The sequence below is a fragment of the Platichthys flesus genome, chromosome 13 (genome assembly GCF_949316205.1).
Source record: "Platichthys flesus chromosome 13, fPlaFle2.1, whole genome shotgun sequence".
NCBI lineage: Eukaryota > Metazoa > Chordata > Actinopteri > Pleuronectiformes > Pleuronectidae > Platichthys > Platichthys flesus.
The window spans coordinates 20,770,823-20,786,962 of record NC_084957.1 but is presented as its reverse complement, the minus strand read 5'-3'; the positions used below and the strand labels follow the sequence as shown (position 1 = coordinate 20,786,962).

Here is a 16,140-nt window from a genome sequence, read left to right as displayed (position 1 = left end):
CATTATCCAACCGGCTCCAAACTACTGACCTATGATCACAATCCTGAATAGAACAGCTCCATATATGAATATTAGTTCAGGATCATAGCGCCACCTATTGATCAGTGTGAAAATTAAGTTGTGTTAACATTGTCCAATTGACACAAAATTGCTCACGCTACATCAGAGCGCCTACATGAACAGATATATATGTCTGTGCGTAATAATAGTGATGGCGCCACCTACTGGCAAACCTACTGCCGCAGAGCGCAAAACGCATGCAACGTGGAGAAGTGCATGCTCGATCGATGATGTGCGCTTGGTCATCGATCGCTCTCTCCACCGACCGCAACAGGCTTCAACGTGCGGGTGCTCGGGCCCGCAAGTGCTACAACGTAGCCCTAGTTATTATTATTATTATTATTTTTCTTAGCTTAAATGAATTGGCTTTTTGAGGGCTTTAATGTGCTCAAAAAGTTGTAGGAGTTTGCAGTAAATTCGAAGGCGGCGTAAAATTACGTATTCTGGAGTATTTTGAAAAGGGCGTGGCAAAATGGCTCAAGAGCGCCACCTACGGAAAAGCCCCTCATTTAGCATTCACCGATCCTCAAAAAAAACAAAGATTATTGTGTATCATGACTAGATGCACAAAAAAGTCCATCAGTGCATTATGAATAACGCAACAGGAAGCCCGCCAGTTTGACTTTAGTGGCCATTTTGGTCATATTCCATATTTTTTCTTTGATGTACTTGTCGTACAGCTTTCATCAGATCAACTTCAAATTTAGACGATCGTCATCACAACAAATTGGAGATCTAAAGTTATTGAAGGATTACGTTTTAGCAAAACCGTCTGACCGTGGTGTGGCGTTAAAGTTTGATGAAACGCCATCAAAACACAAGCTTCCATATTTCATACATATTTTGTCCAATTGAGTCCAAACTAGACACATTCGACAAGAGTCGCCACCAGAAGACATGGGTGCAGAAATTGTGACTTACAATCACAGCGCCCCCTGGTGGTAACGCGAAATGTCTTGTTTTGGTACGTGTTATGTTTTTATGTACTACTCAGACAGCTTTCATCAGATCAACTTAAAAATTAGATGAGACTCTACAAAACAAGATGAAGATCTAAAGTTATCAGAATTTAAACTTTTCATCATACCGTGTGACCGTGGTGAGGTCTTAAAGTTCGACTAAACGCCAATATAAGCGAGCTTCTGTAACTTAGACATATTTTGTCCAATCGACTCCAAACTACACATATAAGACAAGAGTCGCGACCGGAAGACATCTACCTAGAAATCATGACTTAAAAGGAAAGCGCCCCCTGGTGGCATCAGGAAATGTCTTGTTTTGGTCATCTTACTCTTTGATGTATTTCCCTCCAGCCACTTTACTAAACCATGTCAAACTGTGTCAAATTGGTCTCAAGATATTGATAATGTAGGCATAACATTATTGTGACTTTTCATCATGCAGATTGTTAATGGCGTGGCATCAAAGTTCATCAGCTCACCATGACCAATGAATCCCATTTTAACAGAGTTACCCTGAACGCAGCATGAGACCGCTTTCGGTTTGTTACGTCTCACACTTGGATGAATTTCTCCTCATTCACTTTGCTAAACCATGTCAAACTGTGTCACATGGGTCTCAATATATTGATAATGTAGGCATAACATTGCTGTGAGTTTTCATCATGCGGATTATTCATAGCTTTGCAGCAGACTTCTTCAACTCGCCATGACAAACGAAGCTGCATTTAACACAGCTGCAAGTGAACGCCTCATGAGACTCTGAAAGAAGTTACGTCGTCACAAGCTGCGGAGCTGTGTATCACGAAGAACCGGAGAACGGTTGGCGAGTCTGGATGAGAGGACGGCGGCGGAGTCACTGTGGACGTTGTTCGCTCAGCAGGTTAGAGTGTGGGACTCAAAGGTTTTTGTCCCCTCTCCCGTTGTGTCTTTTCCTGTGTGAACTCTGCCGCTCTCAACAGCAGCACTGGCTATGAGCTAGCTCCTGCTAGCTACAACGAATCATCTCTCAACTGCTACGTAAGTTAAACGGACACTTCTGACTGACTGTGATGATAAGCAGAAGAGACACTGTGGATGTGTGATGTGTTGTACTGCATTTGTTTAATCTGTTTACTAATACTAGCTCTAATAAATACTGTATAAATTATATTTTGCTCCTGAATTGAACTGTGTTAAAGGGGTTCACATGGAAAATATATGTTCAATTATGTAAAGGGTGATTTTTGTTACTATTATACTAATGGAGATTTAGCACTTGCTACACATTGTAAGAGCAGCTGTTCAAAGGAGCACTACGTCTTTTAAGGCTCTTTATTCAGAGTCACGGTGTTGATGTCCTGTCACGTGTTACAGTGAAAAATAACCGTGTCTCCCACCTTCAGTATTTAAATCGTTAATCTCAGACAGACTTCACTGAATTCTTTTGTTAAATATGAGTAAGTCATAGCCTTGTAACTTTACTAGAACAGACAGTGTCATACAGAGTTGTGGGCTTATATGCACTACCTATTTCCTAATCTGAAATGATTATGCTCTGATTAACTTTGAACTAATATTTTATTTTTACCATTTAAAAGTCTGTTAATTACTTAACCTGGCCCATGTATGACTTTACATATCTGTGTATTGGTTTCATGTTCCTCTAGAAGGTCCAACTTGACACACAACTTGAATCCAACCAGACTGAACACTGACTCCAGGTACAGACCTGATTTCATTACTTAAAAACAATCAAAGTATTGCACATAATACATAATGTATTAAATTATAATGCAATACTTTTAATGTGAAATAGCTCCATTAAAAACATTCATTGTCATGGTAGTGCACGTTTTAATCCAAAAGCATATTCAAATACACAGTTGAATATCCACAGAAAATAAGATTACACACTTTGTTCATATGTAACTCTTCCTCTACAATAATGACGATCACTTTCATGTTTCCTATCATTTTATTAGGGACAGACGAGCCTGAAGGACACAGCTGTGATGACCATGTTCTGTCTCTTATGGCAAAGCAGAAATATAAAACACTGGGTTCTTATCTAAAGTGTATCAAATCAGATCTCCACCATGTTGCTGCTGAGGACATCAGGTGCTGCAGTTCTTCATCTATGAAGAGAAAAAACGCACTGTTAAAGAATGTTTTGTGTTGTGTATAAAGCACAACAGATTTCAGATAGAACTGTTGTACTGTGGTCTTGGTTTATATCCTCATGGTGAAATGTACATATTTTAAGTCCCTTCTGATAAAAGTGCTGAAAGAAATACAACATTGTACAAATACATAAAATGTCTTTCTACCTCATCAGTACTATTCAAGGTGATAATCTCCCACAGACCTATTGATAACAGTCCAAATCAAGTCTTTCCACTTCTCTCAGTGTGAAAACATAATTCTATAATTAATTTGAGAACTGTTTACAACACTGATGTGTGGAGATTAAAATCATACCTAAACTGTCTAATTCACTGTAAAACTCCATGACATTCGCAGGCCATCTGTAGTTAAGGGAGCAACGCATGGAGTGATGTGTAGATTACTAGTTTGATGATGCATGAGGAGAGGCGGTGGTCGAGTGGCAGAAACTTGGACTATGGGCAGAGAAGGTCTCTGGTTCGTCTTTGGTTCGACTCCATGGAGAGACAACAAAAGTCGAACCAGGATTGATCTCTCCAAAAATCCAAGAGTCTCCCTACCCTCTCTAGTGCCCATGAGCAAGGCACCTCACTCCCCCAACATCTGCTCCCCCGAGCGCCGTACATGGTCGCTCACTGCTCTGTGTGTCCTGCACCAGATGGGTAAAAAGCAGCGATTAAATTTCCCTACCTGCATGAGTGTGCCTTTGCATGTCTGTGCATGTGTTTGGGATGAATAAATGGATTTTAATCTTAATCTTTTAATCTTAATCAGTTGTCTTCCAGTTGACCAGCATGAAGCTGCAGATCTCCACCATGTTGCTGCTGGGGACATCAGGAGCTGCATTAATGAGGAGCAGAAGCGTACTGTTATGAATGTTTTGTGTTGTTTATGAAGCACTACTTATTTCAGCTAGAACCGATGTACTAGGGTCTGGGTTTGTATCCTAATGGTTAAATGCACATACTTTAAATCGCTTTTGATAAAACGTGACAAAGAAATACAACATTGTACACATAGATAAAATGTCTTTCTACCTCATCTGTAATATTCAAGGTGATGATCTCCCACAGAGCTGTTGATAACAGTCCACATCAAGTCTCTCCACTTCCCTCAGTGTGAAAACATAATTATATAATTAATTGGAGAAGTGTTTACAACACTGATGTGTGGACATTATAATGTTATCACTACTGTCTAATTCACTCTACAACTCCATGACAGACTAAATAAACGATGTGAAAATAGTAATGGCGGATATACCATCCTGTATCAGAATATTGGTGAAACAGTTACTATCACATGAAACGTACACGTGTAGCGTATTGATAGTAACTCATTAAAAAAAATAATGTCACAACCAAAACAAGACTGTGGAGTTATCTTGCTTCAATCTGTTCATTAGACGTGATAAATAAACGGTAACTTTTATAACAATTACATATTACAAAAAACTTGAGGAATGTAAGCATATGATGATAGATAAAGCAATAGGTTATGTTGGATAGTTTCAAGGTTACTTACCTCTAGTTCAGCACCAGCGGCTGGCCAGAAGAAGTGGAACGATCTTCCTTGCCGCACAGGGCAAACGCAGGCAATGTGGAGACGAGCGCTTGGTCATCGAACGTTCTCTCTTCCCCGACCGCAACAGACTTGAAATTGCCTGTGCTCGGGCCCGTTAGTGCTACAACGTAGCCCTAGTTTCTGTTGTATTACTTAATGTAGGCCCATAGAGGTCCATTCAAACGTCATGTGTTTAAAGAAACTTACGGTCGCACAAACTACCAAGAGAGACAAAGTACAGAACAAGAAGCAGAAGTTAGTCTTCCTACTTCCCAAGTTCATAATTGAGCCTCTATCAGAGTCAATTTGACGCATGTGCCGATTTATTCAAGTTGCTTGTTTTATTATTTTAGGTTGGATTTAGTTGGTTTTAGTCCAAAACCAACTAAATCCAGTTTTTCATTTTAATTATGAAAAATGCCATTACATTGAAAAGTCTACTAGTTGTTTCCTCAAATAATCAATCAATTGTTTATTCAGGGTTAACCTATTAAATAAAAGACTTAATGATTCTTCTGACATTTAAGGGTTAGGGTTAACCAACGAATAGTCTTAAACCCAACTACCTATCCTTTATTTTAATATTCCTTTTAATACCATATGATGAAGAAAATATGACAATAAATTGAATTACATTTATCTTTGTCCTTCGTAAAGATTTGTTAGGTCCTCAAAATGTTGAGAATAATTGTTGAGTTACAGACAAATCAGCTCTGAACCCTTAACATGTTATCTCATAGACACACCATGATAGACAATTGATGTTTAGTTTCCTCATTTACTGATCTACTGATTATTCACTCAATTAATCAACAAAATGCTTGCTCTGTAAAATGTGACAATATCCCATTTTCCAGAGTGCAAGATAACATCTAGTTTTGTTTAACAGCCTAAAACCAATGGATCTTCAATTCATGAGTTATAAAATAGACATTTTGAAAATCCTTGTACTGGAGAAACAGGAACAAGCAAATCGATCAATCAGCTAATCCCTATAGATTTGATTCTGTTTTGTTGATTAGTCTATAATTTATTTTCTCGATCCTATCATTTGTTCCATAGGATGTCAGATCATCTTTCAAATGCCTGTTTAAGATTACCACAGCTCACTCAGATGCATTTCTTTGTGCTATGTCTGCTTGGAAATGACTTAAATAATTAATTACATCTTTTTTCTTTCGATGGGCTAATCATTGCAGCGCCAGTGTGGAGGGATGGTGAAGGGCTTTGAGCTCCACAGTCAAGCCCTTCTTTCTGATTGCAATAACCCCAGGAGCAGCCATGAAAGGGGGCAGCTAAAGCTCAGCAGATGCAACAGTAGGGGCGACGTCGCCATGGCTGCCTCCCAAGAGCTGCTCGACCTGCCCAGCAACGGGGGCAACTGTGCTCCTCCTACTCTTTACATCTCTCCGTCTCATCCTCCTCTCTTTCTGTTCCCTGCACCTGCTCACCCAACTACCCTGCGCTCGACTCCTCCTCTTACCTGCTGTCTTTCACAAATGCCCCCTCACCCCACCCAACCAACCAGCTCCCTTCCTACATGTGTGACGCTCCACACAGCTTCTCTCGTTGTCCCCGGCAACCAGTGAAGCTACACCTTGGTTGCTGTGGAGACGGTAAGGCCCACTACTACCACAGGGACGTCAACGTGCGTAACATCTGGGTGCTGAGGAGTTGGCCAACACAGTATTTCAGATATCCCCCCAATATGATAAAGAATATATCTACTTATCATTATCTAGCCTTTTCAGCCTTCATTATTTAAAATATTTATATACACATTTCTCACTGTCCTGGAGTTTGTGGGTTCACCAAATGAAATTAAAGACCGTATTAAATAGGACCTGTAATATTATATATATATATATATGGATGGGGGCAGGATAAACCAGTAAATTAATACATAAGAAAAGTTAGATATTTCAGGTCCACGTATGAATATTAGATATGGGGTCTGAGGTCTGGAACAATATTTAACAAAAAGCTATAATAATCCACACTATATATAATTCAATTTACAGTCTTCATCAAGCTACATACATTATCATTACATACACTGTAAACTACATTTTAGACTATTATACCTCTAAAGCACTTTAAATATAGTAGTTACCAAATTTGGTCTTCTGTATTGCATTTCTATCATCATCTATCAAAAAACTGGAAATGAATTTGATAATGATTTGGGGCCAGATTAATGATCAAACATAACTTAAATCACTTCTGGGGATATTTGCACTTTTTATGTTGATTGATTTCAGTCAAAATCATTTTCCTTTTCATGCAAATGATACTGTGAGCCACACATCACATTATGCTGACAGCTGCAACACAGAAACCCAATCACATACAGAGAAACAGGTACAAACCCACAGACACACTTCTGTGCAGAGAATGATTTTTTAAAGCACCTGAATTCAGCCTTTAGATCTACAACACAGTCTCTACCACAGAGGAATCTAGGGTACTGCCATTACAACACTGTGGCAGCCATTTTGGCCCCAGCACTGTGGGTTGCACCGATTAAAAATCATGGCCCCGTGGTCATACCTGGTGGGTGGGCGGGGGCTTTTAGAGAACAAGTGCAGGTTTTCATATTTTACAACTGCAGTTTTCCCCACACGTTGGCTTCATGACATTCTTTGGTTTGGTAGATTTCAAATATCCCTGATATTTTTACTTCATGTCCACATAGGTGACCTTTTGGTAAGCAAGTTTAGACTTTCCCGATTTAAAAAGGTGCATTGTCTAAGTTTTCCCTGCGGGCGAAACATGGCTTCTTGTTGGGAGCAGGTGGTGGTGAAGGTTGCTTTTGCTAAGAGCATCAGCCATTGTTCCCTTTACGAGACGAGAGGTTGCAATACTACATGCTCTCTGTGTGCAGCACTACCTCTACAGGGCATGTTTCCAGACACTTGCATGCTAGCTTCATAAACGAAAAAAGAGTGATGGCTTTCTTCATGCATTTAGAAAAGCAGACTACCTGGGATGACTTTGCTTGAGCCCTACTTAAAACAAAAAGAGCCCAAAATCCTTAAATATGAATTTAAGAACTTGTATTCACAGTAAGTTGGGTAAACAGCAATAAGACACTTGGAGCAGGCCCATACATTCAGAATAACATTGTCTGATTTGTTAGTTTAACTCAACTTATTTTCTAAAGTGCATACTAAACTAGAATAACATCATTGTTGATGACGACTAGAAAGGCTGCATAAACTAATGAGAACTAAGCATCCCTCTAAAACCAAATTCGAGATATTCAGCTGAACACTGTTTAATATAAGGCAGGGCAGGAATTCATGGTATATGGAAGTATTGGTGTTTTTCACTATTTGCTAAAAATAGTAAAACATGAAATGCAGATTAGTTTTCTGTCAATTGACTGAAGAATTGTATTTCTGCTCTCAAGTAGCTGAAGTAGATTAAGACCAGGTGAGGCTAAAATATATGTTTGGCATTATTTGACCTTCTTTCTGTTAAAGTTAAATTAAATTTTTTCATAAATGCATTTTTTGCTAAGAAATGTAACAGTTAGTTCATAATGAAATGTCACTTTGTGTTAAATGAATATAATGGTACACCACAACTGCTGCATTCAGTCAGGCTGGCCGGGCGGTGAACCAGAGGTGTGAATAGTTTGCTTTAGGACTATTAACATTGACTTGACTGTAGAACGCTGAAGCTGGAAGAGGAAGAATCGCTCACGGTGGTCACATGACAGGAAGCCACATCCGAAACAGCAGGACATTCAAGATCAATAAGATGTTCTCTGCTGTTTAAAAACATGATAGTATTTCAAATCCATCTGTGTGTGTGTGTAATCGGACTCCAAAGTTTTATCTGAGAAGATATATATGGAAAGCACATGTGTTAGGGTTTTAACACATCTGACTGTGTGGTCAACTGCTGTCAAAATACATGAAGCGGACACCTAAAGGCACCCTTCTCCACCTGCAACACCTCCCCAAAGCCAAGCCATGCTGCTGCAAAATAAAGATGCATCCGTTTTTTGGGGCCTGACCGGAGGGAATCTCTGTGCAAAGCTAGGTTCTGGTCTAGACTCGGTTCAGACTGCAATGCAGAGCTGTGAGCCAAGCTGCATTCACGTGGATGAGAGGGGAAATGAGAATCCAGCATTAATGAGCTCTGCGATGCAACGCTCTGACATGCAACCTGGCTCCAAACGTCAAACCCAGGTGGAGGAGGAGATGGCTGAGCCGGCCCCCATGCATCAAACCCCCAAGAAGACCATCACCTCTGCATGGGCGCTCCTCCTCCACCTATCCAGCACCATTAGCAGGCGGAGGAGGCCAAGAGACATATTTCCCCCCAAGGTGGAGTTATGCAGCCGTTTCATAATTGAATGTCTTATCAAATTCAAATGAAACGCATAAGGATATTATATAAGGCTTATGTCACTGTGGGTTGATGCGTAATGCGCAGCCACCGGAGCATCGTCCCCCCAAACCAGCTGAGGAGCTAGCACTCAGTCCGGTTACCTGGCAGCATCATGTAAAGCCTGAATGTTCTGAGCTCCATGCAGCTGCTGATCTGCTGATTTGGAATAAGGTTAAAAAATCGGCACACAAGGGCGGACTGTACCAAGCTTCCGGGGCCGGCTGGTGTCCCCCCGGCCGTGCCCTTGATTGTCAACCCCGACCAGAAGCTGAGCTCCACGGCGTGGACAACCACAGCGCCAGATCCGGGCCAGGCAAACCTTCACCGCTGGGGGGGCTTTGCCTCGACCCTGATCCGAGCTCCTCCCCTCTCCCCCGGCTGCAATATTCCCCAAAACTTGGCTCTGCGGCGCCGATCCAAAAACTTTAACAAGGAGCAGTAAACAGAACCAGCACTACCTGAGCTGCGCAGATCTTCCATAAATAACCCGGGTAAATGAGGGGGTCTTTCGGGCGGTAGGCTCCCGAGTTACGGTCCAGGAGAAACGTGGTCCAGGGTGTTCCGTTCCGCTGCGCTCCGTTCCGTTCCCACCCCTGCTCCTCCTGGCGCAAACGGCGTTTGGATTAGCGGCGGATCGGGGGGAGGAGAAGACACAGACTGCGCCAATGTCAAAACACAAACTAAAAATCATATCAACTTATTTGCTATATAGAAATAGCCTGGATTCACACAGTGACACAAACACAGCCCCAGGCAGCATGGGGCTTTAACAACCACCAACACCCCCACAGCTCCTCCGGGGTACTACCTCTAACCACACAGGCGGCTGATCCACCACACTTGCCCCGCGGTCCGAGCTAAAACTCCCGGTTCGTATGATACCTGTGACGCCGGGGTTTTAATTGGAAAGTGGCACCTCACGCACGGAGTCCACCCTGGCGCAATCAGGGGCAGATACACCCGGCCGCCGCTGGGGGCGCCCTGCGTATCACATGAACTGTGTACATTATAGTCATGCGGGGGTAAACAACGGGGGGCAACCAGAGCCCAGCACCGGGGTGTTCATGCTACTCTCCCGGTGGTGAACGTGATCCAATGCCGGGGACAATCCCAGCATTCAACCGCCACCCAATTTACCCCCCCCCCCCCCCCCCTTCCTTCCTTCCTTCCCCAGCGGAGAACAGCACTGCCTGGTGTCCGCCATTAGGGCTCCGTAACAATACTGGAGACTAGAGGCGGCAGCAGCTCCGGAGCCCAGCGCACACATCTGTCTCCTGTCCCCGCTTCATGGAGCCTGGACGCGGCCCCTCGCCCCGGTGTGACCCCCCGGGGCGAGGCGCTGGGCTTCCGCCGGTCGCCTCGGCACAAGTTCCTTAAAGTTAGTGTCAGTGAGGTGCGAGTGTGGAGCAGAGTTTCTCTTACCGGAGCTGAGCGCCACAGCAGCAGCGCCACTTTTCTACCCGCACGTTAATCCCGCCGAGCGCGTGCGCAGTACTTTCCACTCTCCGTCCACAGATCGTCCGCGTGGAGGAGGACTCACTCCGCTCATAATATACCAACACACAGAAGTCTGCGACACCAGGAATACGGTGAATGAGTAGTAGTAGTATGGATGAGTACTACAGTCAGGCAGGAGAACAAGAAACAAGGGAAGGAATATTAATACCGTTATGCATTTTAAGACTTGCGTAAACATTCTTATTTGCATGTTTGAGAATAAAGTATAAATATTGAGAAATAAACGAAATTTGGCGAGTGAAATATTTGTTTAATGTTACAATTTGGGACTGAAGTCAAAATGTTAGGAATAAATAAAATGTTGAGAGTAAATGTATTTTTTAGATTTTGCATATGGACAATAAATTTGAAATGTTGAGAAATTTGAGAGTAAGTTTATCTTTAAATCTTTTCAATTTTCAGATTGAAGTCGACATATTGAGGAATCTTGCCAAGCAGGTTTACACATACAAGGAATTCACTTTGGTGTGTTTGTGCAAGTATTATTATATAAAGGCACACAGGGAGGAATCCAGTTAACACTGGAGACTGGTTTCTGCAGTGTGGATTCAATATAAGTATACTATAAATAGGCAACATGTTGAGAATAAATATATATTTTGAGAATTTAACATATTTTGAAGGGTCTAAATGTTGAGAAATCTAAGCAACGTTGAGAATATATACTTTTTTTTCTTTTTTCCAAGCATGTTGCCAATAGGCTCGACATCTTGAGAAGTCAATAAATTGATTAGAAAAATATATTTTATTATTTACGAAAAATATATTTATATATAATAAATATATATACAAAGACAATATAAATGGCTAAGAAGAAACACAGACAAGTCATCAGTTTCTGTTCAGGCTTCCTTTCAATTGGCTGTTTCTTCAATAATGGCCCCTTAAATAACGACTTTAAAGGGATAGTTCACCGAAAAATGAAATCCACTCATTATCTTCTCAGCACTCTGTCAATGGAGGGACAGATGAACTGTTTGAGTCAATAAAACACTTTGGAGTTTCAGGGATAAAAAGCGTTGCAGCCAAATCCAATAGAATTTAAGTAACTTGGGACCAATTCTTCAAACTTAATAAAACAACAGAAAAAGCTTGAAACCTGAAACTAAAGTTTTTTGCATTAGTGTCTTGCTATCGGAAGTAGCAGCGGCTACTGTGCAACCCGTTGGCCGAGAGCTGGTGTGCAGTGTGTGAATGCGAAAGTGAACATGGCTCCTGAAGTGGATATCAGAGTCACCAGTTACTTCACCCCTGATACTCCTAAAGTGTTTTGTGGACTCAAACACTTCACCCACCCCTCCATCGGCATAGTGGTGAGGAGATGGCCCGGCCCCTAATGGATGCTAATTGTAAGTCACTTTGGATAAAAGCGTCAGCTAAATGACATGTACTGTAATGTAATGAGATGAGTGAAATTTTATTTTTTAGTATACTATCCCTTTATGACACAAAGTGGCCACAAACTAATGCAACACTATGAGAAACAGATGCAAAACAACCACTTAAAAAAACACAACAATTATCCACAAAATGACATCACTGTGCGGACCGACTCCACGAAGGCCCTCTTGCAAACGGGCCCACAATAAATGGAACCAAAACTAGAGTAAGAGTGAGCGCTCTCTCATTTCTCATGCTCTCTGCAGGCCTCCATTCCTACTTGTTAATTTCTTTCCGTGTCTGGTTTAGTGGCGCATGCGCAGGAGCATCAATCAGCGGCTTCATGGCCTCGGCTGATTAAAATTCTCCATTAGAGCTGATCCTCATCACGTACCCCGCGTGGACCGACTTCGGTTCCGCGGGAGGGCGACGCAAGTAGTTCGAGATCGGTTCCGGCGTCGAGGCGCAAACTCGGGCCGCCCTACTGTTGCACAGCTCGGGTCCAATCAGGAGCCGGGATCCGGGTTGAGAGGGTTCACGTGCTCGACTCTTGTTAATGTCATCCAGACGTCACGACGATGACCGCAGGAAATAACCAATAATCACATGTCAGAGCAACACGGAACACACATGAACTGTGATGCGGTTCGAGATCATACAAGTTTGTATAAGATTAAAATGTGAGTGGGTCCAGATGTGAGTCACGTGTTGGAAATCTGGACGGGGCGTGTGCGTGTGTGTGTGAATGAGCTGGGGCTGACGTCATCAACATGGCGGATCAGGTGCGTTGAAATGTCACGTTGTATCAGCTGATGGAGAGAGAGCCTCAAACCAACATCCATCTGTGGGTCCTCTATCAGCACATCCGGGTTCGCGCTGCAGTTTAACTGGTGCTGGTTCCAAATCAGATGATATGAAGCGTCTTTAATACAAACCTACTTTATCGTCCTTCATACGGGACATCTCCCATCATTATGTGACAAAAGACCAATTCACCATTTAAAGAGTACAGATTATAGATAATTTATAAGAAAATACAATACAACATTTGGGTTGATTGTGGACAGATAGATAGATAGATAGATAGATAGATAGATAGATAAAAAGCTAGATAGAAGAATGATAGCTGGGCAGTCAAACCGACAGATAGACAGGAAGATAGATAGATAGAATAGATGGATGAATAGATATACTGCTTAACATTCTCACCAGCAGACTTCATGGATTATATATTATATTATATTATGTATAAACTTGAACTAATTTAGATTTATGTGTGGAGGTGAAGATCTGACTTTAGATAAAGGCTCATCAGTAATCCAGAGTCCTGAGACTCTTACAAACACCCATAACACTGAACTTGATGACTTGTTAGGTGTAAAACCCTGACCACGTACTATACAAACTATATATATAAAAAAATAGCTAATTTTTGAACAGTTCCATTTTAATGCACACATATAAGCAAACACTCAAAGTCTATACTAAAGCAACAGAGGGACACAAACACAATATACACCACAATCTGACAACTCTAACACTTTTATAGTTTATATCATGTTAATTTCATTTCATAATTATGTCAATGTGGTATTTTATGATTAGGTTAATCCATATCAGCTGTCTCTAATCTAATTGGTTGCAAATGTTAATGCAAGCAACACTTTTATAATGACATCACAATGATGTCAGACTCAAATGATTGATCTATAGAAGCTTGCGGTCGTGTCTATAGAAGAATGCTAGGGATGACGTCATTTATCTGACTCCATGACGTTGGTGACAGTATGATGTACTTTAGACTGCTACAGTTGTCACCGGGAGACGTCTTAGGAAAACACCATCTTCTAGTCCAGTGATTCTCAAATGGGGGTACGCGTACCCCTGGGGGTACTTGAAGTTACTCCAGGGGGTACTTGGGAATAACAATAACATTATTTGATCTGCAGGTAAAAAAACAGAATCTCCCCCATACCGATGGTTTGACCCAACCTGGCACACACCACCTGTCATCGCCTGTCATCACCTGCCTTGAAAACTTCAACAATGGAGTCGAGTTGAAGTGCAGCAGCAATACTGCTGAAACACGGAGGGACAAGCGCCAAAGAAGGCGAAACCAGAGCAGAGAGCCTTCCCTAAACAACACCGTGAGAGCTTGTGCCTTTTCGAAGGGGCGCTAATACGTAAAAGTTTTCCGTTGTGAAGTTAATGATTCATAACAAGAAGTCCGCGTCTCTACCGGTACCCTTTCAAAATAAAAGCCTGTAATACAAAAGCGGAAATGAAATTGTATGAACTTAAAGCGAACAAATATTTCACAATAAAATAACAGAAAGACACTTCACCAATATTAACATTAACATAGATTGGGTTATTTACACTTTTTGTTTTTTTCTGTGGGGAGAGATTAGCCAACAGTGGCATTAAGCCACCACATCTTCAGCGGTATCTCCAGACAAAACATGAAAGTCATGTTGCTAAGCCACCTGAGTTTTTTAAGAGGAAACTTTCTGAATTCAGGTCATCTCAAGACACGATGCAAAAAGCCTCCCAGAAGCAAGCGGAAACAAGCTACCTGTCAGTAATCTTTTCGATCCTTAAAGAAGATATTTTAAGATGATAAATATAAAAAAATATATAATCTTTTATTTAAAACTAAGTTAATGATACATTTTTTGGGAAGAAGTGTTTAGCTATAATTAAGTTCATGAGTTCAGTTTGAGAACATATCTTTATTATGATCCCAAAAGAGGTCACTTTAAGTTGATAATTATTTTTGATGTGCACAAATCGTTATTTATATTGAGATAATAATAAAAGTCTTTAGTTATTTTACATCTTTTTATTTCCAAATAGTTCAAGAGAGACCACTACAAATGAGCAATGTTATGGAAATTGATGGAGTTTTAAATTTGAATGTGTCTAGTTACAAGGATTAATAAATCACATTACATCTTTCTTTCAACCAAAAATGCTTTGCGCTGGTCAGGGGGTACTCGGCAGAATTTTTTCTTCAAAGGGGGTACGTCACTGAAAAAAGGTTGAGAACCACTGTTCTAGTCGACCTCAGCCTTCGACACACCGGCCCCAAAAGTAAATAATGTGGAAATGCTCCCCAGAGGAATTCAGTGAAAATCTTGTGTTGTAGAGTTACTTTGCACACACGTACACTGGCTGGAGGATGATCTTCAGAAATCTGGAGTCACAGTATGTTCTTGTCCGTTATTTAAATGTTTCATTAATTATGTATTAAAGTCATTCATTACAGCAAATTTGACATCAACACAACTTTGTTTTATAAAAAACTGACTTATGTTTTTAAGTGATAACTTGAGTTCTATGTTTAAGTACAAGTCAGAGTTACTTGTTCACTTTACCTGAGTATATAAATAGTTTGACTTTATTTACTACACTGCTTTTACAGCCAAATCTTTACATCATATGGCTTTAGTTAGCATTTTACATAAAAACATGTAAGATTATAAAATATAATTCATTTGATAGATTATCCAACTCTTCAGACCTGATCTGATTTTTAGGTCAAAGCTTCTTGTCATGTTTCAGATATGTGAGTTGTTTCACCCAAGACATATACTGCTCCTCCAAACTTCTCACATGCTTTCATTTAAAACCACATGAGAGGCAGGTTTCATGTTTTCTAAAACTGCTACTTGGAGAGGTCCTGTTGGGGACTCAGGTCCAGAGAGGACAGCAAATAAGTAATAATCCACAAAAAAGAATACATTAGGGAAAGAAACACATTATTAATACACCTTTGTGTAGTTTTTGATTTATTTCTCTCACATTAATCATCTCATGACCTCTCACATTCATCTGGCCCCCCCTATAAAATCAAGGTCCCGCCGAAAAACAACCTCGACCAACCGCGACTTAGTCTCAGCTGTCAGTCATGTGTTTTGCCACGTTTTATAGAATCAAATGAAGAATTTTCACTTAAACATACATCAGTGAGATCAGATCTAAGAAAAATCTATAGAATGTGTACTCAAATGTCTTAGTATTGGCCATGTCCCATCTGCTCACATGGATGAGGCAGGGTGATTAGTGGGCTAAGTAGAAATTTTTAAGGCCAGGGATGATAGAAGTGAAAATA

At 41.0% G+C, this 16,140-nt stretch overlaps 1 protein-coding gene and 1 long non-coding RNA gene across 3 annotated transcripts in view; one reads left to right on the top strand and one right to left on the bottom strand.

Moving 5' to 3' along the window:
* Positions 1-10,763, bottom strand: part of zmym2 (zinc finger, MYM-type 2) — a 38,802-nt gene extending 28,039 nt beyond the window's left edge. The window contains exon 1 of one of the 2 annotated variants that reach the window (XM_062402131.1): positions 10,551-10,763. The gene's annotated coding sequence lies outside the window, so the exon portion shown is untranslated. The remainder of the gene's footprint in view (positions 1-10,550) is intronic. The other variant, XM_062402132.1, reaches the window with a different exon arrangement.
* LOC133966843 (uncharacterized) lies at positions 1,503-3,119 on the top strand. The gene is made up of 3 exons (XR_009923997.1): positions 1,503-2,039; positions 2,669-2,722; positions 2,984-3,119. It is a non-coding gene; the product is annotated as an uncharacterized LOC133966843 (long non-coding RNA).
* Positions 10,764-16,140: the final 5,377 nt, after the last annotated feature.